The following is a 20,671-nucleotide window of genomic DNA, read 5'->3' on the forward strand; positions in this document are numbered from 1 at the left end:
TGCAGAGCATATGCCAAGAAGGATAAGACACTCTGGAAGCTAGCCTTAGTGGGATACAGGAAAGAAATTATGTTAGCGAAGACAGAGTTTTTTGCGAACTGCATCCTGAAGGCACAACATAGCACTAAGGAAGTCTTCAGGATCGTAGACACTCTGATCAAACCTGAGTGCGTTAAGAGTGAGATTGTGCCTAGTCAGACATTGTGTGATGGACTGGCATCTTTCTTCGAGGAGAAGATAAGTAATATTATCAATGATCTTGTTCCACGACACATGCCCAAGAAACCGTACTCATTGAACCAAGCTGAGAGGGGGACACTACACCCTCTGGATCATTTTAATGCCCTCTCTCTGGGGGACTTTGAAAAAATGGCTATGGGTATTTCGTCGGGATCTCCGTTGGACCCATTACCACATAAAATCTGGAAGGGATTGTCTTCGGAGTTATTCCCGGCATTATGGCAGATTTGTAATCAATCCCTGACGGAGGGCACAGTACCAGCACAGTACCAGTGTGCTGGAAGCAGGCATCAGTGACGCTGCTGTTAAAGACGGCGACAATAGACCCAGCATGCATGAAGAATTATAGGCCAATCTCATTATTACCCTTCCCAATAAAAATTCTGGAACGAGTGGTTTGTAAGACACTCTCCCAGTTTCTAGAAAGCAACTACGTTCTAGACAGGGCACAATTTGGATTCCATCCAGGCCATGGTACGGAGTCGGCCCTGGTGACAGGGGACAGTCGGCCGTTTTGGTCCTTCTTGACCTGTCTGCCGCATTCGATACGGTGAACCATGGGATCCTTTTGTCCAGACTGGAAGAGGTGGGAGTGATGGGCATTGCTCTTAAGTGGTTTCACTCTTACCTATCTAACAGACAACAGGCGATTGCTCCTCCTCCATTCCGCTCAAACTTTTCCAACATACCGCAAGGTGTCCCACAGGGATCGGCAATAAGTCCCATCCTTTTTAATATATATATGAGCCCCCTACCTACAATTATGAGATCTCATAATGTCAATTTAGTCAACTACGCAGATGATACTCAGCTTATCCTGTCTTTAGAAGGCGAGCACTCAGTCTCCGTAACAGATTTCCACGCATGCCTGCAGGATATAGCGACTTGGCTTAGGGAGAATTCCCTCCAATTTAACTGTGAAAAGACTGAGATCTTATATTGTGCAACAGGAAGAATCCCCCCCCTGCTTCCATCTAATTTTTGGCCAACCATGGCTGGCACACCATTGACTCCCAGTACTGCTGTACATAACCTGGGTGTTATGTTCGATAACAAACTGACGTTAGAGAAACACGTCAATAAGACAGTTGGGAGCTGCTTCAGCCTGATAAGAGCTCTCCGAAAAATGTTCCCGATGTTCTCATCGGAGGCAAGGACACTGATAGTCCGAAGTACCATTCTCAGTAGATTGGACTACTGTAATGCTCTGCTTCTGAACTCTCCACAGTACTTGATTGAGAGATTGCAGAGAATACAGACAATGGCTGCAAAGATAACTCTGGGACGACCACGCCGTTCCTCTACCTCGCAGGCACTTTCGGATCTACATTGGTTGCCAGTCCACCAGATCAATCAATCAATCATCGCATTTGTATAGCGCACTACTCACCCAGAGGGTCTCAAGGCGCTGGGGGGTCCGCTACTGCTCGAACAGCCAAGTCTTGAGTTGCTTCCTGAAGGCGAAGTGGTCCTGGGTCTGGCGGAGGTGGGTGGGGAGGGAGTTCCATGTCTTAGCGGCGAGGTAGGAGAAGGATCGTCCCCCTGTGGTGGCTCTTCGGATGCGGGGGACGGCGGCGAGGGCGTGGCTGGTCGATCGAAGCTGGCGTTTGGGAGCGTAGAAGTTGAGGCGGCTGTTGAGGTATCCTGGGCCTTGGTTGTGTAGGGCTTTGTGTGCGTGGGTGAGGAGACGGAAGGTGATTCTCTTGTTGACCGGGAGCCAGTGCAGGTCTCTCAAGTGTCTGGAGATGTGGCTGCGACGGGGGATGTCCAGGATGAGTCGTGCTGAGGCGTTCTGGATCCGCTGGAGTCTCTTCTGGAGTTTGGCGGTGGTTCCAGCGTAGAGGGAGTTGCCGTAGTCCAGACGGCTGGTGACGAGGGCCTGGGTGACCGTCTTCCTGGTCTCGGTGGGGATCCACCGGAAGATCTTGCGTAGCATGCGCAGGATGTTGAAGCACGACGAGGAGACAGCGTTGACTTGTCTGGTCATGGAGAGGGAGGAGTCCAGGATGAAGCCCAGGTTGCGTGCGTGGTCTGTTGGTTTGGGTGCGCTGCCTAGGGCGGGGGGCCACCAGGAGTCATCCCAAGCGGCGGGTGAGGATCCCAGGATGAGGACTTCCGTTTTGTCCGAGTTCAGTTTCAGGCGGCTGTTCATCCATTCGGCTACCACTTTCATCCCTTCGTGAAGGTTGGCTCTGGCGGTGGCGGGGTCGTTGGTGAGGGAGAGGATCAACTGGGTGTCGTCAGCGTAGGAGATGATGTTGAGGTTGTGCTGGCGTGCGATGTCTGCAAGGGGGCTCATGTAGACGTTGAGGAGAGTAGGACTGAGCGAGGAGCCTTGAGGAACGCCGCAGATGACTTCGGTGGCTTCAGATCTGAACGGGGGGAGGCGGACTCTCTGTGTCCTTCCAGCGAGGAAGGAGATGATCCACTCCAGTGCCTTTTCTTGGACTCCGACGTTGCTGAGGCGTTGTACTAGGGTACGGTGGCAGACAGTGTTGAAGGCCGCGGAGAGGTCGAGGAGGATGAGGGCCGCTGTTTCTCCGTTGTCGAGTAGCGCTCGGATGTCATCGGTGGCTGCGATCAGGGCGGTCTCGGTGCTGTGGTTGGCCCGGAAGCCAGACTGCGAGGGGTCGAGGGATCCGTTCGTCTCGAGGAAGGCGGCCAGCTGCTTGTTGATGGTCTTCTCGATGACTTTTGCGGGAAATGGGAGCAGCGAGATGGGGCGGTAGTTCTTGAGGTCGGTGGGGTCGGCCGATGGCTTCTTGAGTAGAGCGCTGAGTTCGGCGTGCTTCCAGCTCTCCGGGAAGGTAGCGGTGTCGAAGGAGGTGTTGATGATGTTCCGCAGGTGGGGTGCGATGACAGCGTCGGCCTTGTTGAAAACGTGGTGAGGGCAGGGATCGGTCGGAGATCCAGAGTGGATGGAGTTCATCGTGCGGACGGTGTCTTTGGTGCTGATCGGGGTCCAGGCGCGGAGGGTGGTGGTGGGGGGCGGTGGTTCGGTCGTGGCGTTCGTCGGTTGAGTGCTGAAGCTGTTGTGTATGTCCGCGATCTTGTTGTGGAAGTAGGAGGCGAGGGAGTTGCAGAGGTCTTGCGAAGGGGTGATGTCGTTGTTTCCGGCGTTGGGGTTGGAGAGCTCTTTGACGATGTTGAAGAGTTCCTTGCTGTTGTGTGCGTTGTTGTCCAGTCGTTCCTTGAATGCGGTTTTCTTGGTGGCATGGATGAGTTGGTGGTGTTTTCGGGTGGCGAGCTTGAGGGCAGTCATGTTGTCCGGTGTTGGGTCTCTGCGCCAGGTTTTCTCGAGGGCTCGGCAGTTCTTCTTGAAGCTTTTGAGTTCGTCGGTGAACCATGGGGCTCTCTTGCTACCGGGTCTGCTAGGCGGGTTCCTCAGGGGGCGAGCTCGTCTGCGCAGTCGCCGATCCACTTTGTGAGGTTGGTGGCTGCCTGGCTGGGGTTCGTTGTGCTGGTGGGCGGTTTCATGCTCAGGGAGGTCGCGAGCTGGTCGGCTGTGATCTTGTTCCAGCTCCTGCGTGCAACCTGTTGCTGGTGGTGGTGGATCGTGGTCCTGCCGAAGCTGAAGTGGACGCAGCTGTGGTCGGTTCAGTGGAGTCCGGTGGCGTGGCTGAAGGCGATGTCCTTGCTGGATGAGAAGACGGGGTCGAGTGTGTGTCCGGCGTAGTGGGTGGGGGTGGTGACCAGCTGCTTGAGTCCCAGGTTGGCGAGGTTGTCCAGCAGGGTGGTGGTGTTGCGGTCGTTGTTGTTCTCCAGGTGGAAGTTGAGGTCCCTGAGGAGGATGAAGTCAGCGGAGCAGAGGGCGTGTGGGCTGATGAAGTCGGCGATGTCTTCGCTGAATTGTGTGCGTTTTCCCGGGGGTCTGTAGATGAGGGTGCCTCTGAGGGTGGTCTTGGGGTTGATGTGGACTTGGAAGTGCAGGTGCTCGGCAGTTGCGAGGGTGTCGTCGGTGTTGGTCGTGATGCGGATGGTGTTCCTATGGACGATGGCGATGCCTCCTCCGGTGTGGTTGATGCGGTCCCTTCGGATGATCTTGTAGCCGTCTGGGATGGCGATGTCAGGCGCTGAGGAGGCGTTCATCCAGGTTTCCGTGAAGAAGGCGACGTCTGGGGCTGTGGTGTCGAGTAGGTTCCAGATCTCGATGGCGTGCCTGTGGATGGAGCGGGTGTTGAGCAGGATGCAATTCAGGTGGCTGCTGCTGTTGCTCGTCTTGGTCTTGGTTGGTGCAGGTGTAGTGCAGGTCTGGAAGCAGGTGAACTTGCAGGAGTTGCAGCAGAAGGGTCCGTGGGTGTGTCTCGGGGTGGCACGGTAGCAGCCCGGGACTCGGCCGGCGTTGAGGGCGTTGAGGGTGGCGGCGTCGTACGTCCGGCGGGCAGGCTGAAGTCTGCGGGGGCCAGGGGTCCTGGCACTGGGCACGGTCCAGGCGCGGACGGGCGCAGACGGGCTTACCTTTGGCGCACCTTCGGCGCTCAATCGGCGCTCCCGCTGCGCGCGTCCGCTGCGCGCGTCCGCTGCGCGGTCGCTCTGGGGGCGTCATAAATCTGGAGCCGGGAGGGCGGGTCAGCTGGGAGGCAGCGGCGGGAATCGGCGATGACGGGCGGCTCAACGGCGGCTGGGTCGCTCTGGCAGGCAGGCAGACAGGAAGGCGTTTGGCAGCAGGAGGGGTGACCCGGCCCTCTGCCTATTGTTTAAAGCTCTACATGGACAAGGGCCAAAATCTCTGCAGGAAAGATTCAGTTGGTATGCTCCCCCTCGGCTGCTTCGCTCTTCCTCATCAAATTTGGTAAGGGTACAGAAAGTCAGGAAAGTTAAATCAGGAGGTCGGGCCTTTTGCATGGCAGCCCCCCAACTCTGGAACACACTCCCACTGGATATCAGACAGATAGACAAACTGACGCAGTTCAGAAAAAAGATCAAAACCTGACTATATCCTCAGGCCCTCCACCAAGCCTCCTGCTAATTCCGTCTGGCAGGGGCTCCTTTTTCACCCAGTACACACTCTAACTTAGCGCCAGGTTACCCGTAGTGTGTCAGTAGCGCTTTATAAGCAACTATAATAATAATAATAATAATAATATCGGATGGGTTCGGAGAGAAAGGGAGGGAGGCTGATCCTCTGGGTTCTGCCGGAGAGAAAAGATCGGATCTAGTCGAGGGTGGCTCCTTGTATCCCTGCATAGTGAAGTCTGGCTGCAAGGGTACGATGAGAAACGGTGTCGAAGGCTGCGGAGAGGTCTAGAAGGATGAGGGCCGTGGTGTGTCCCTGGTCGAGTAGCAAGTGGATGTTGTCAGTGGCGGTGAGGAGAGCGGTCTCGGTGCAGTGGTTGCTGCGGAATCCAGACTGGGAGGCGTCTAGGATGGAGTTCTCTTCGATGAAAGTGGTCAGCTGGGCGTTCACAAGTCTCTCTGGGACTTTGGCCACGAAATATAGGCCTGTAGATTTGGGATCCCCAGACCTCCCTCATCTGGGGGTTTGTAACATTGTTCCCTGCTTAGTGTGGGTCATTTGTCACGCCAGATGAAGCGTTCCAGACCGCGTTGCATTGAGTGCAGTACTCCCAATGGGGGAGCCAGAGGGAGGGCCTGGAATAAGAATATGATCTTCGGCAAAATTGTCATCTTGACCGCCGCTATGCGGCCTAGCCAAGATTGGGAGCACGGTGTCCACCTGCAAAGGCAATCACAAATTTGTCTCAGTAATGTCATGTAGTTCACAGAAGTGGTACTTTGTATACTAGATGTGAATTGGACACCCAAGTAGGGAATGGCCTCTTGTGCCCATTGATGGGTGTGAGTGTGTTTCAGACCTCTAATGTGTCCGGAGGGAAATATAGATCAAGGTCCTGGGACTTGTCGATGTTAATTTTGAATTCAGAGGCTTGTCGAAAGTCATCCAATTCCTTCATCAGAGCAGGTAGAGAGTCTCTGGAATTTTCTAAGGTAGCGCGATCACATCGTCCACATACAAGCTGATTTTGTGTTCATCGCCTCCAAACATCGCTCCAGCTACCGCTGGATTGTCACAGAGCTTCTGGGCCATAGGTTCAGTATATAGCGCAATAAGATCGTCGAGCGAGGACAGCCCTGTCTCGTCCCTTGTTGAATAGGGAAGGATTTTGAGGTGAGGCCATTGATGCGGACCGAAACAGTGGGGTTAGTATAACTGCTGAGGACACAGCTAATAAATAGTTCCGGCAGTCCAAGGTGCCACATGGTCACTGCGAGATAAGGCCAGTGCACTCTGTCAAACGCCTTCTCGGCGTCTACAGAGAGAATTAGGCGTTCCGTTTCAGACCTCTCGGCCTTATTTATGATGTGCAATATGGCAACAATGGGGCGACCCTGTTTTTTTAGTTTTGTAGAACAGGGAGGAGAAGCCATCGGGCCTAGAGAATTAAGCGACTTTAATTTGAAGATCGCAGAAATCACCTCCTCTATCTTCATCGGAGCGTCAAGGGCTTAGCTGTCTTGACTTCGTGTAAATATTGGGCCGAGCTCGCTTCGGGAAGTGCTTGTGCTTTGTATAAGGCTGCGTAATACTGCCAGAAGGCTTCTGCAATGTCCTGGTGGGTCTTATTTTCCTGTCTTTTTCTGTTCAAAATAGTGGTTATAGTCGAAGTCTGTCTTTGTGCTCTCAGGCTGTTAGCCAGCAGTCACCCCCCTGTCTCCCCCGGTGTAAAAGGAGTGTCGAAGGTGCAGCGCAGCATATTCCACCCTGTCCATATCTAGTCCTGCCAATTGGGTTTGTGCCACTTTAAGCTTCCTCCAAGCTCAAGGGGCACCTGTCTTCTGGTTAATGTGTTATAACGCCCTCACCTCAGAAGTGAGTTGCTCCCGTTTTTCCAGCCGGATTCTATTGTCAAATGAGGCAATAGCTATAAATTCTCCCCTAATCAGCGCCTTCAAGGCGTCCCATAGAGTTGCAATCGGGGTGTCAGGGGTATTATGGACAGCCAGGTAGTCAGTGATTGCTTTCGTAATCCGTTGTATAAGCGCTGGCCGTTGGAGCATGGCCTCCTTAAGCCTCCATATACGGTGTGTAGTGTGAATGCCAGTGAGAGCCACTCACAGATATACTGCCAAGTGGTCGGATATCAGGCAAGGGAGGATTTCTACCTGATGTGCCTGTTGAGTTAGCCGGTGGGTGGTTAGGAGGTAGTCAAGTCTAGTTGATCGTTTTATGGGAATGTGAATAAAAAGTATATTCCCTATCCGTCGGGTGATGGGTCTTCCATATATCTGTCAGTCCCCCTTCAGCTAAGTAGTTCTGTCCCTCTATGGAGAGGGATCCAGTCTGCCCACATCACTCTCCTGACCTACCCAGCTTGTTATCAAAAACTAAATTAAGGTCCCCCCCTTTTATCAGTGCCCTGTCGGTGGATCTGGAGAATTCCAGGACTGCCCCTCGGAGGAATTTCTTTTGGGCCTTGTTTGGGGCGAAAACTGTGACTACTGTGAAGGTATGGGGGCCTTATGTGAATGTTTGTGCCAGGAGTCTACCCTTAATCTCGGCTCGTTTGGGACTGAGTTTGCCCTGGAACTTAGGGGACACAAGAATGGCCACCCCTGTGGTCTTAGTGGAGAGTGACGAGAATAGCTGTCAGGTCAACGCCCTAGTGCGCAATCTAGAGAAGTCCTTGGCCAAAAGGTGTGTCTCTTAGAGTAGACATATTTGTGCGTCGGTATTTTCCAGGTACGAAAGGATGGCACGCCATTTAACTGGATTATTGCGGCCCTTCACATTCAATGCAATAATTGTAAGTGTACAAGTGTAGTGGTCATGTGGGTGGTGTAGCCCTGCGCCGTGTTCAGGCTTGCACCTTGTATGGGGCCTAAAATGTAAGGGATCTGACTTTTGTGCATCTATATCCTTATTCCAAAGAAGTGCTTTTATGCTGGAAGGAGTAGAGGCGGGGGAGGAGGAGGGATGCGAAAACCTTAAACAATACAAAAACAAGGCAACAGCATACTAAGAAAACAGTACAATAGTCCTGGGTGGATGACCCAATGGTTGGGGTGCGAGATGTCAGCAAGACCCATGCCGCCGCCTCACCCCTCCCAGTTCCCCACAACTCGAATGGCAGGAGAGTACCCCATGAAAGATTCCTTGATCCCCCACGTCTGTAGAGGCCTAGCCGTGTAGATATCAGTCTGCATTGAGAGAGTCCTCCTCAAGGGTGGCGATGACCGCCTTCCGTTCTTTTGCAATTGTCTCGGGGTCCGGCCGTAGATGTAAGGGATGCTGACCCACTCTCTGCCACCTTCCTGCTCTCTGGGGTTTGTTAGTTGAAAAGAACAAAGGGAGAGCTAGGGAAAACTAGGGGGGTTGTGTCCGTATCCCCTGGATTTAGATAAGCTTTGTCAAAGGTGGACACACCCAATGTAGTGTGGTACGGTCAAAATGAAGCAATGTTTGGGAACCCACCAAGTGGGTTAAAAGACCCCTCACACACCAACCTGGTTGGTGTCATGCTTCATCATTGGGGCCCCAACCGGGTGGCCGAATGCCTCCCGGTTGAGCTGCGACGCCTGACTACAGCGGAGCTGGTGTAGTGCAAAAATGTGATGTGGTGATAATTAAAAAATACCGCTGAGAATCCTTGCCATTGGAAGATTTATTATTGGCGGCTCAGGGTATTGATTAAAAAGATATGTGATGCAACTAAATGGAGAAATAATTATCTGTTAGTTGGCTATGTGGTGGGTCTACATGTTTCAGCTCACGAATAAAAGTAGTAAGGAGCTTTCGTCAGGACCAGTGTGAAGTGAGTGGCAAAAGGTGAAGTGCCACGTGGTGAAAAAAATTAAAAATATAAGTTACCTACACACTCGCTAAGGTGTGTGGAACGCGGTGTCAACACAATAGCGGACACTGCGGCGCAAACCTGTGGGAGAAAACAAGACAGCACACAATACACATAAGAAATCAACATTGGTGCCCTGGATGGCAGGCAACATACAAATAGATTTACGGTGCTGTGAATAATCAAACCTGTCTTCAATGAACGTACCGTGGGTGACACACATACATATGAGGTGTATCATGCTGCTATGCGAAAGAGCGGAGGCAAGACCATTAGGAATGCTAGGTAGTACGCAAAGAGCTCTGTGAACTAGGGGTGCCAAGTGGTTGGTAACGCGGCACTACAAAGGACTACAGGTGAAAGTCACACGAATAGCGCCAAGTGATTATACTGGCAATGGTTGCGAAACCTCAGCATGAGGTGTGTATAAAGTGAGAGGCCCAGTATGCGCTGAAGGGGAGGGGCTGAATATAGCCTCCAAGCGCTAAAGGTAAGTGATGGGCACAGGCTCAATAAAAGAAACACAATGCGCGAAATAGCAGGGGGGGGGAAGGGAAAAGGATAATTACACTATGGCTGAGTGAAGGCGCTATGCAGGAAGCGGGAGGGGGGCGTTTCTTACAACAGATCTGTTGGTAAAAAGAAATAACAAGATTAGAGAGCGAGGTAGGCAGGAAGGTGACGGTATCCTGCTGGAGCGAGTGTGAGACACCTTACTTGGTTGTGAAGCTACCATCGCCTTGCACCTACTGTGGCCTCCCGAAGTCCCGGATGCTGCCGGACCCCGGGGGAGAGGAGACTAAATAGGGAGGAGCGCCATTGTATACGTGCGTTCATGCTGGCAAGCTGGGGCGTTACCGAGTGGACCGCGCATGCGTGTGGGAGAAGCGTGAGGCTAGCGCGCATGCGCGTAAGACCGCCAGCGGTAAGGGGCGCCTGCTCGGTAGAGTAGACGGCGTCCCGCGAGCATGCGTGATGGAATAAGTCTCGGATTGAACGAATGGAACCCAGGATTACTGGGAACTGCAGGAGGGGCAAACATGTAATACAAAAACCATGTGCCCACACAGGAGTGCGAGCCTGGTTAGAAATGAGACAAAACACTACTATAAAGTGCCCGGGAATGGTGGCACGGGTGGTGGCATTGGCATCAGCGGACAGCTGTGTGGAAGGAGCCAGGGCCTATGCGAAAGTAGAAGTGTCAGGTGGCCAGACAGCTCAGAGTGGGAACGAACCATAGGGAAGCCTATGATGTCATTACGAGCTGCAGATTAAGGCATAGTGGAGTGGTATCAGGTTGTCAGGACTTTCTCAGGCAGTTCCAAGGGATATTATCGTTCAAACCAGTGATATGGCTCGAAAGGCGATATATCCATCTTTGTTCCTGTTCTAGGAGGCGAGTCTGGATGTTGGGAATGTTGTTGTCCAGGGCTTCAAGTATGACCCATCTCATGTCGTTGGTCGTGTGGCCTTTTTCTAAGAAGTGGTTTGTCATTTTTGTGGTGTTTTTCTTGCAGCGTATGGTACTGCGATGCTCACAGATACGGGTTTTAACTTTGCGGGTGGTCATCCCAATGTAGGTCAGATTGCACGGACATATAATCCGGTATACAACATTCTCTGTGTTGCAGTTGGTGTGTTTGCGTAACTCCCATATCTTCCCAGGTTCCAAATTCAGGTATTTGGTTGTCTCTGTGATGTGGCAAACGCTGCAGTTACCGCAGGGGTAGTGCCCCTTGATGTTGGGGAGGCCCCAGGCGTTAAGTACCGTGTTGGGAGGTCTGACGGGGACCCCTGGTCTGGTAGACACTATGGTGTCCTTGATGGATCTTGCTCTTTTAGTTGAAAGAAGGGGTGGTTCCCATTTCAGGTGGCCTGTGTTGAGGATCTTCCAGTTCTTTTTAATGATCTGCGCAACCTTGTTGGACACTGTGTTGTAAGTGGTGACACATGTGAGTGGAGGGGGGGTGGGTTCTTTAGGGTACGTTGTCAGTAGACCATCTCGGTTTTGATTTCTGGCCCTTTTACTTGCGGTCTTGGTTATGTGCCTCGGGTAGCCGCGTTGGTGCAGTTTCTGGCAGAGGTCTTGGGCTTGTATTTTGTAGTCTTTGGGGTCACTGCAGTTTCTGCGAAGTCGCAAAAATTGGCCATACGGGAGGTTTTCCCGGAGGGCCCGTGGGTGGAAGCTGGAAAAGTGGAGGAGGGAGTTACGTGCAGTGGGTTTGAAATGTGTTTTGCTCATGAGTCCTCCTGCAACTGCATGGATGTCGAGATCCAGAAAGGTGGTATGGTATCTGTCAAAACTGTGTGTGAAACGTAAGTTAGGGTCACATGTGTTTAGCCAGTCACAAAAGGCGATGAGTGATTCGCTTGATCCTTCCCAGATGAGGAGGATGTCATCAATGTAGCGCTTGTAGAACTTAATATGTGGGTTACGTGGCTGATTGTTGCTGAGCAGATGTTTGGTCTCGAAGCTGAAAACATACAGGCCCGCTATGCTGGGAGCGAAAACGCTCCCCATTGATGTACCATACTTCTGTAGGTAGAGCTTACCCTCATATTCGAAGTAATTCTCTTTGAGTGCGAGGGTGGCGCACTTCAGTACAAATGAGGGGGGCGTGTGGTATTGCCAATCAGTGTCATTGAGGGCCTCTTCAAGAACGCGTAGGGTGTCATCTTGGGGGAGGCTGGTGTACAGACTTTCCACATCCAGCGACACCAAAAAGGAGCTGTCGGGGTCGTAGTGAATGTTAGCTAAGAGTCCTAGCAGGTCTTTGGTATCTTTGAGATACGTGCTAGTGGACTGGACCAGGGGTTGTAAGAAGTGGTCACAGAAGCGTGAGAGGGGTTCCAAAAGGGACCCAATGCCTGAAACGATCGGGCGACCAGGGGGGGGAAACCTGTTCTTATGGATTTTGGGAACAGTATAAAAGTATGGTATTTTCCCTTGAGTGGTGGTGAGGAATTTGGCCTCACTTTTCGAAATGTGCCCACTTTGTTCAGCTTCTCCTACTAGGGTTTGGATGTTCGCTTTGAGTGAGATGCTGGGATCATGAGTGAGCAGTTCGTAGTTCTTAGTGTCATTGAGTAGGCGCTGGCACTCGTGGTGGTAGTCCTCTCTGTTGAGGATTACTGTCCCACCCCCTTTGTCGGCGGGTTTAATGATTATATCAGGGTTGTTCTTCAGTGATTGTAGGGCCAGCCGTTCTTGTTTTCTAGTGTTTTGAAATATGTGGGGTTCTTCGAGGGCTTCGATTTCCTTGAACACTGCTTGTTCATACACCAAGATTTCCGGTGGGATAGAGCTCGGAGGGGGCATGAATGTAGATTTTACCCGGAGGGTGGTGTCCCCCTGGTCGCTAGGGTCAGGGAGGTTCGGAGTGTTCTCGAAGAATGCCTTGAGTTTTAGTTTGCGAAAGAATTCAGCTAGTTCGCAATGTAGTTTGAATTTATCCAACTTGGACGTGGGTGCATAGCCTAAACCTTTTTCAAGGATGGCTTCCTCTGTCGGTGTTAAAATATATTGGGAGAGGTTGGTGATAAGGCTTAGCGTGTGCTCGGGCCTGGTTGTTGGTCTCTGGTTTGGCTCCTCGTCTGTGCTCCCTGTGAAGGGTCGTCTTGCCAGTGTACTGTGTTCCCTCTGCGTCTCCTTCCGCGACCTCTTCGGCCTCTTCCTAAAAAAGGCTGTGGTTGGTTTTGGTTCATGTAAGGAGGTGGTGGACCAAATGGTGGGTTCCGGCCATATCCGAATTGTGGGTGTATTGGGGGATACATGGGTGGATATAGTACGTTGGGTCCCCGGGGCCCCGGGGTCCACGGTTGTTGCCATCCTATGGAGCCCCCTCTGCCTTGCTGGCGTCGGCGGTAGCTGCTGTTGCTGGAGCTGCTGCTTCCGGATGAGTCTTCATCTGATGTTGTCCCTGACAAGTCCGCCCGATTGGGTGGTTGGAAATCTGCGGCGGCGTAGGGATAGGTCTTAGTATAGGAGAATCTTTTGAGATCCTTTTGAAATTTGGTAATCTTGCTTTGGGTGAGGCCTTCTTTGTATTCGTTTATTTCTTTGTTGGTTTCCTCTAGTTTTTTCTTAAAAGAGGAGAGAGTGGCTTTGAAGTGTGATTCCGTGGTTTGTATTTCTATGAGGAATGCATCGGAGAGGCGTTTAGATGTTTGGATGATAAGAATCATCCAGTCACGGGTGCATCTCCACGCTATTTGGGCCCAGTCCTTCCGAAAGATGGGATCCTCTAGGAAGATACGAGGGGCATTCGTGACTATCAGGCCTCTTGGCGCGGTGTTGTTCCTCAGATATTCAGTGAGAATAACCCCGTGGAGTATGGTTCTTATCCGGATGCGCTTTTTCTCATTTAGGTTATCCCAATCAGCTGTTTGTGCGATCGAAGTTGCTAGGTTGAAGTCAGCCAGTAATGGGGGGTTGTCAAGAATATTGTTGACGTCATCCAGGGTGAACCCTAAGCCAGGGTTCTACGCCATAGTGAAAAAAGGGTTTGTTAGTTGAGCCCTTATGAGCTGCGTCTCCAGGCTTCCTGTATGGATCAAATGTGATGCGTTTTCCCTTCCCATTTAAAGATTAGATGAAAGGGATGCCCCCAAGTGTATGGTATATTGTTAGCCCGCAAGTGCGCAGTGACTGGCCTGAACTCCCTTCTTTTCTGTAAGGTAGAGGTGGCTAGATCCTGGTACAAGAGGGGGCGAGTTGCCCAGAACTTGATAGGTTGCTTATCTTGTGCCTCGAGTAGGATTCGCTCTTTGAGCTGAAAATCATGGACACAGGTGAGAATGTCCAGAGGCGGAGCCGGCGCCGCCCTTTCTGAGCCTAACCTATATGTACGGTCTAGTTGAATGCGTTGGTCCAGCGGGGCACCCAAGATGAATCGATAGAGATCCACTACATAGACTTCGATGTCTGGCAGCTCCACTCCCTGAGACACCGCCCAAATGCGGATGTCGTTCCGGCGAGAGCGGTTTACCAGGTCCTCCGTGTGCGCCTGGAGACCTTGTTGTTGAACTTGCAGGCGGAGGACCTTTTACTGCAGTTGGTGGATTTCTTCGTCCCTAGCAGTCGTTTGCATTTCCAATGTGTCCACTCTGTCTCCTACTGAGTCCAAGTCCTTTCTTATCTCCCAGATTTCCTGGGCCAGGTCTTTCTTGACTGAGTGTAGTTCCTCTTTCAGAGAGGTGAACAATGTCTCTAGAAAGGCACATGTTACTGGTGCCTCTGCTTTCCCCACCCTCCAAGCTCGGAGCACCCCCGGGTGTAGACGTCATTGTGTCCGTGCCACCTGTGGTAGACTTGAGGAGGAGGTCTTTAATGGAGCGTTCCTTCTTATTTTTGCAGGTGGCCACGCCAAAACCCGACAGGCAAGGTTGCCAAGCTAGGTGGTAAATAGTGTCACTGCTGACTGCGGGCAGCCCAAGCGCTTCTTTCGCTGGGAGGGTCGGTTCAATCCTTTTTCCGGGCACTTGACTTGTGTGCAGTATGCTTTTTTAGTGGCCACAGTACCTGCTGGGGTCAAGGGGGGCACAAGCGCTCTGCAAGGTCCCGCCCCCCCTTCTCACCAGTGCTGGTATTGCTTCAGTTTGGCCTGGTGAAAATGTGCTCCCCTATCGTCTGCTTAGTCGGCGGCCTGGGATTTGTCTGCGTGCCCTTAGATTGCCGGTTGAGCTGCTTATGCCTGATGCGGGTGTGTCAGGGCCTCCAGGAAGGGGTGGGCTTTTCACCAGGGGATTCCACGTAGACCTGATCCAGAATCTGGGCTCACCAGAGCAAGTGAGCTGGTAGTGTAGATCGGGGAAGGAAGCCCATCACCCTCCCCCATGGTGCTATGATGGGTGTCTAGCTGCTTCTCCACTGTTGGAGGGAGGGAGCGCCGTTCAGGTGCTGGTGTGCAGTCAGGGGAAGGGAGCAGGACTCACGTCTTCATTCTGCCTGCGGTGCTGACCGGTGCTCCCCTTTTCGCTGCAACACTGTCACCGGAGGCACGATGCGCAGTGCCCGCTCTCGGGCCAAAGGGCTGACACTCTAGTCTCCTGAGGCCCTCCATTGTACATCTGGGCCTCAGGGCCCATCAAGGGCCTTTAAGGGTGCGTGCCCACACGCACTCGGACAGAGCATGTCAGCAGTTCCCCTTGCCCAAAAGCAATGCCGGCTCCTGCGGGAGGCAGGGAGCCGGCAGGGATGGTGGGGGCATTGGGGTTCCCCCCACAGTCCCTAACATATGGCCAGTCCCCGGGGCCAGATTTGGCCTGGGAGGGGGGCCACACGGTTCCCCTCCCCTAATTGAATTTTTTTTAAAGAGGCCAGGCCCCAGGGGATGGGGTCCCTGGGGCCACTATTGGCCTGAGGAGGGGGACCACACGGTCCCCCTTCTTTTTTTTTTTAATAAATCGGAGCAGGCCCCAGGAGATGAGATTCCGGGGTGAATATGAAATAATGGAAGTGGATTGTTTTTTTTTTTTTTAAGTTTGGAGTCGCAACTCCATTGTGGCTCTCAGCACTGCCCCGAATGTAACGCCACGTTGGTTTCACAAAATCACCTTAAATAAATAATTAAGTAGTATATAATTTAGAAGGTAGTGTTGTATTTGTGAAGTTGTTTTAAAGAGGTACTATGATTAAAGTTAATGACAAGATTACAATTGATAGAGTTGTCAAAAATATACAAAAATTAATTGTTAAACTTGAAAAGTGTGTTGTGTTGTAGTACACTGAATTTATGCTTTTGTTTTGTGAATTCGTGTCGGGTGCACAAATCCACCCAAAAAAATGGTGAGTAAAAATAATTATATTCAGTATTATGTTATGTTATAGGGTGGCTCTAAAAAGAGCCCTTGTTTACATTGTGAGTTTGTTGTAGCTACATGTAAGTGCCGATGCAGAGCTTTAGGTTGTTGAGAGAAACTCTGTTTCCTTGATCAGTAAAGTGTACTACATCACTTCTGTAGATGTCATCCATATCAAAACATAGATTTTTATTGTAGATGGACCCCATGCTATGATCTCTGCGGTATGCAGAAACAGCTTTATTGATATTTTTTCTAGCTTTCTCAATCTGTGGACAGAATTGATTTGACCACTTCCATTTCTGTCTTTGGCATATGTTAGAGAATACAAAGAGAGGTTGAGGTAAAAGCAACATCAATTGTGCAAAGGTTTCCTCCATTGGCATTTCCAGACCTACCCCAGTCAATGTGCCTAGGTCATTGCCACCACAGTGCACAATCATGAGGTCAGGGGGTTGGAGGTGCAAAACGTTTTTAACCAAAGACATCAATTGGTGCCACTTTAATCCTCTCTGTGTAATCCATTTAATATCCACATTTTGCAAAGCTAGGTCTTTGTCAGCATACCTTTTGCACCAGAAAACTTAGCTGTGTCCAGCAATCCACACTGTAAGCATCTTGAAGGGATGTCTTGAAGTAATGAAAAGATCTCTGTAGCTGAGATAGTCAGTTGATAGAATGAGAGGTATGTAAAATGGTGGACAAGATGCTGTTTTAAAAAAAGTAGATGATTGAGTGGCTGTTTAAGAACATTGTACATTGAAAAATAGAGAGCATGTTACTTTCTCTAAGAAGCATGTTTCTAATTGATTAGTAAAAAATGTTTGAAAGGTACAGTAGATAGGATAAGCTCATATTTTGGAAAAGTCAACCACACCTGCTGTTTGCATTTCTAACATTGTGTGGTGAACTTGAAAATATGGTGAACTTCTGACCTGTCAATTCAGTTGAATGTTCCATGAACTGTTACTATGTAAACTGGCATTAAGCAGAATGGGGAAAGAGTTGAAACTTAACTGTGGACTTAAAATGTGAAATTGTAATTTATATATAAGTGAAATCTTATTAAAGTAAGATTTCCCAAGTCAGTAGTATCTTTAGACGTGGTGTGTTCTTAAAAAATAGTGGCATTTTTATTTCTAATATATTTTTGAACTCCTGTATGGATTTGCAGCTCCATCGCATTGGTGCCTAGTGGAATCGCGACTCCAAAAAATTCCAGATCCAGTTCTGGGACTTTTAGAAGTCAGTTGGTAAGGGTTAATAGGTCTAACCAATAGAAATGTGTTTTAGAATTTGAAATATTGTAGAAAGCAATGTGATTTGTAACTTACATTTATTTGTGTGGAGAAAGAGAGGGAAAGTTTGCCATTACTGGTTTTACCTTGCTGAGAGCGGTGCATTACATTGATTGTGTGCATAAGAAAACCTTTTCTGAGTTTCTGATACTTCAAATTCTACAAATCAATTTGGAAGGTGAGTTATAAATTTGTGAGGTGTATTATGTGTTAGCTTTATTTTTAAAGTTAAAAAATGTATCAAGAACTTTGATGTTTGAAATATATTATTAAATGTAGAGATGTTTATTGTAGTTTGTTTTATTGTAGTTAAATGTTGTTTAAACTAGATTCTGTATAGTATTATGTGTATATTGGAATATGGATTTGTGATTATGGTAGTTTGTTTTAGTATGTGGATATGTACATTTGTAGTATACTGCATAATTGTAGCTGTTGCTTTAAATTTGGAGGTGGAGTCTGTCAAGTTTTAAGATGCGCATGGACTTCTGTCTGCAGTATGCTTCTACTTGTATATGTATTTTCATATGTCTTATACATTTGAAGATGCATGATGTATAACAAAGAGGTATTATTGCTTTTTATGTGGTAGGCTCAAGACTGTGAGTACTGGTAGAATGGTGAAGATGCAGCACAAAGGTGTGGTGTAAAAGATGCTGACATAAGGTGTTATTAATTAGGTTCTTTTTTTAACTTTCTAGAGAGGTACAGTTGAAGTATGCCGCATAATTTTTTTTTTTTTGTGAATCGATTTTATTGGGTTTAAAGATTAATACAGTACAAGTCATACAAAAAAGCAAGCAATGTTAGGCATTTCACTTGGCATATAGGGCGCAGCATAGTCATATAGCACATTTACAGTTCATGCTTGAGCAATGTATACAGTGATCGAAAGTGCGACTGACAGGTACATGTACGATAATGATCCAATAGGGAAGCAAAAGGTGGCAGGGCAGAAAGTAGAAGAGGGTAAGGGGCTATGATAAGCACTTCCTTGTTCACAAATTGAGAGTCTTCTAGGGTACAAATGCTGGTGAATGTTCATTATTGCACACACTTGCGTGTACTGTCCCATACAGCCAGCAGGAACACTGTCATACATTTGCGATTAGGTGCCAATAAAAGATTCATTGTTAACATAAAAAAAACTAAGAACTGCGCATGCATAAGAAAGGGTGAAAAGAAAGGAAAAGGAGAAATGCAAAATCCATGCAAACAAACAGGTAGCCCGTAGCCCTCCACCTCCCCCCTTCTGCGTCCGAGTATCGCATGGCCCGCAGTTTTTATACCCAAAAGCGTCCAACTACTATCCAGTGACCAGAGTGTGTGTCAACCGAGTGCCACAGGTAGCTTGCATCTGACAACAAGAGAACGGCACGGTCTACAGTATGCGGCATAACTTTTGATGTTTGCCTGAAATTGGAAGTTTGTTCTGTGAATTTTTAAGGTTTGGATAGTGTTATGGTACAGACATATTCATGTATGGTTTTAGTAATATGGTGAGACTTTTACTAAAGATATGTGAAGAGTTCCTGTTTTGGGTAGGTACATTATTATAAGTAGTTGTGCAATGGTTAAGCAGTAGCCTGAAAGTGAGGTTTTAGATGTTTGTAGAGAAGTTATTTATTAGACTAATTTGTATGAAGTCAGAAAATTTATATTTCATATACACCGAATAGTTTTCAGTGTCTGTTTGAAAACTGAAGTGTACTCTTTGAAGTTTTGAGCTGTGCATGGTGCTGTGACTGAGATATGTGACTACTTGCTCATTCACTTATAAAATCCCCCAGGCACTACCTTTGCACTCTTGTAATCAGTCAGGCAGTGCCTTAGTACTTCTGTAATCACCCAGGAAGTACTCATGCACTTATAAGATCACCCAATAACTTGCTACGTACTCCAGTAATCCACCAGATATTACCCCTGTAATCATGTAATCACCTAGGCCCCAGTTATTTACTACCCCTGCAGTTATGGAATCATGCAGGGTGTATCTATGCACTCATGTAATAACCCACACACTACTCTTTCAGTCGTAGAATCATGCCGGCCCTACTGTTGCACTCATCTATTCACCTAGGCACTACTTAGTAATTTATCTATTCCTTCAGGTGGTATTTATACACTTATCCGTGCACTCAACGTCTATGTCTGCACTCATGCAATTAGCCAGTCTACTACCCATGGAGTTATGCAATCTCTCAAGCAGATCTATTACATGTCTCAGTTTCAAGGTTTCAGTATATTCTAGAAATACTATATTCATATTTGTTTAAGATATCATTATGATTGAAAACGTAGAGACATATGAGTGTGTGGTTGTAACAATATGGAGGGACTTATAGTTGAGTCATGTAATAGTCTGCTGCTTTATATTTGGCTAGGCCGAACTCTCGTGCAGTTATAAAAACACCCAAATACTCGCTATGCAGTGTTCCAATGATGCCGTGCTGTATTCGCTCAGGCATTACTGCTGCACTGATGCAATCACCTAGCCACTATATATGCACTAATGCAATCACCAAGGTATTACCCATGCACTGTTTCAATCATGTAGCCACTACTCATGCACTTATATAATCACCCGGGCACTACTGCTGCACGCCTTCAATCACGGAGGCACTACCCTTGTACTCATGTAATCACTCAGCCAGTAGTCATGCTGTTATGAAATCGCCCAGGCACTACCTTTGCACTCCTTTATTTACTCAGGCTCTACCTCAGTAGTCCTGAAATCACCTAAGAAGTACCCATGCACTTTTAAAATCACCCAGTCACTTCCTATGTAGTCATGTAAATCCCCAGATATTAGCCCTGTAGTCATGCAATCACCCCGGTGTTACCTATGTACTCCTTTAATCCCCAAGACGCTACTGCTGTACTCATGTAATCACCAATGCATTAGCTATACCAGTACTTCAATCATCTAGGCACTATATTTGCACTCTTACAATCATGCAGGGACTACTCTTATACTCTTGTAATCACTCAGCCAGTACTCATGTGATTTTAAAGTCACCCAGTCGCTACTTTTGCACTCCTGTTATCACTCAGGCAGTATTTTAGTAGTTCAGTAATCACCCAGGTGGTACTCATGAACTTATAAAATCACCCACTACTTGCTATGGACTCCAGTAATCCACCAGATATTACCCCTATAATCATACAATCATCTAGGCACTAGTTATGTACTACCCCTGCAGTTATGGAATCGTGCAGGGTGTATCTATGCACTCATGTAAGAACCCTTACACTACCCTTGCAAATATAGAATCAAGCAGGCCCTACTGTTGCACTCATCTATTCACCTAGGCACTACTTAATGACTTATCTATTCCTTTAGGTGGTATTTATACACTTATCCGTGCACTCAACATCTATGTCTTCACTCCTGCAATAAGCCAGTCACTTTTAATCTTCTCCTACAATTACCCAGTGACTCCCCTTGTACTTACACAATCACCCAAGCACTACCCATGGAGTAATGCAATCACTCAAGCAGATCTATTACATGTGTCA

This window comes from Triturus cristatus, chromosome 6, assembly GCF_964204655.1.
Source record: "Triturus cristatus chromosome 6, aTriCri1.1, whole genome shotgun sequence".
NCBI lineage: Eukaryota > Metazoa > Chordata > Amphibia > Caudata > Salamandridae > Triturus > Triturus cristatus.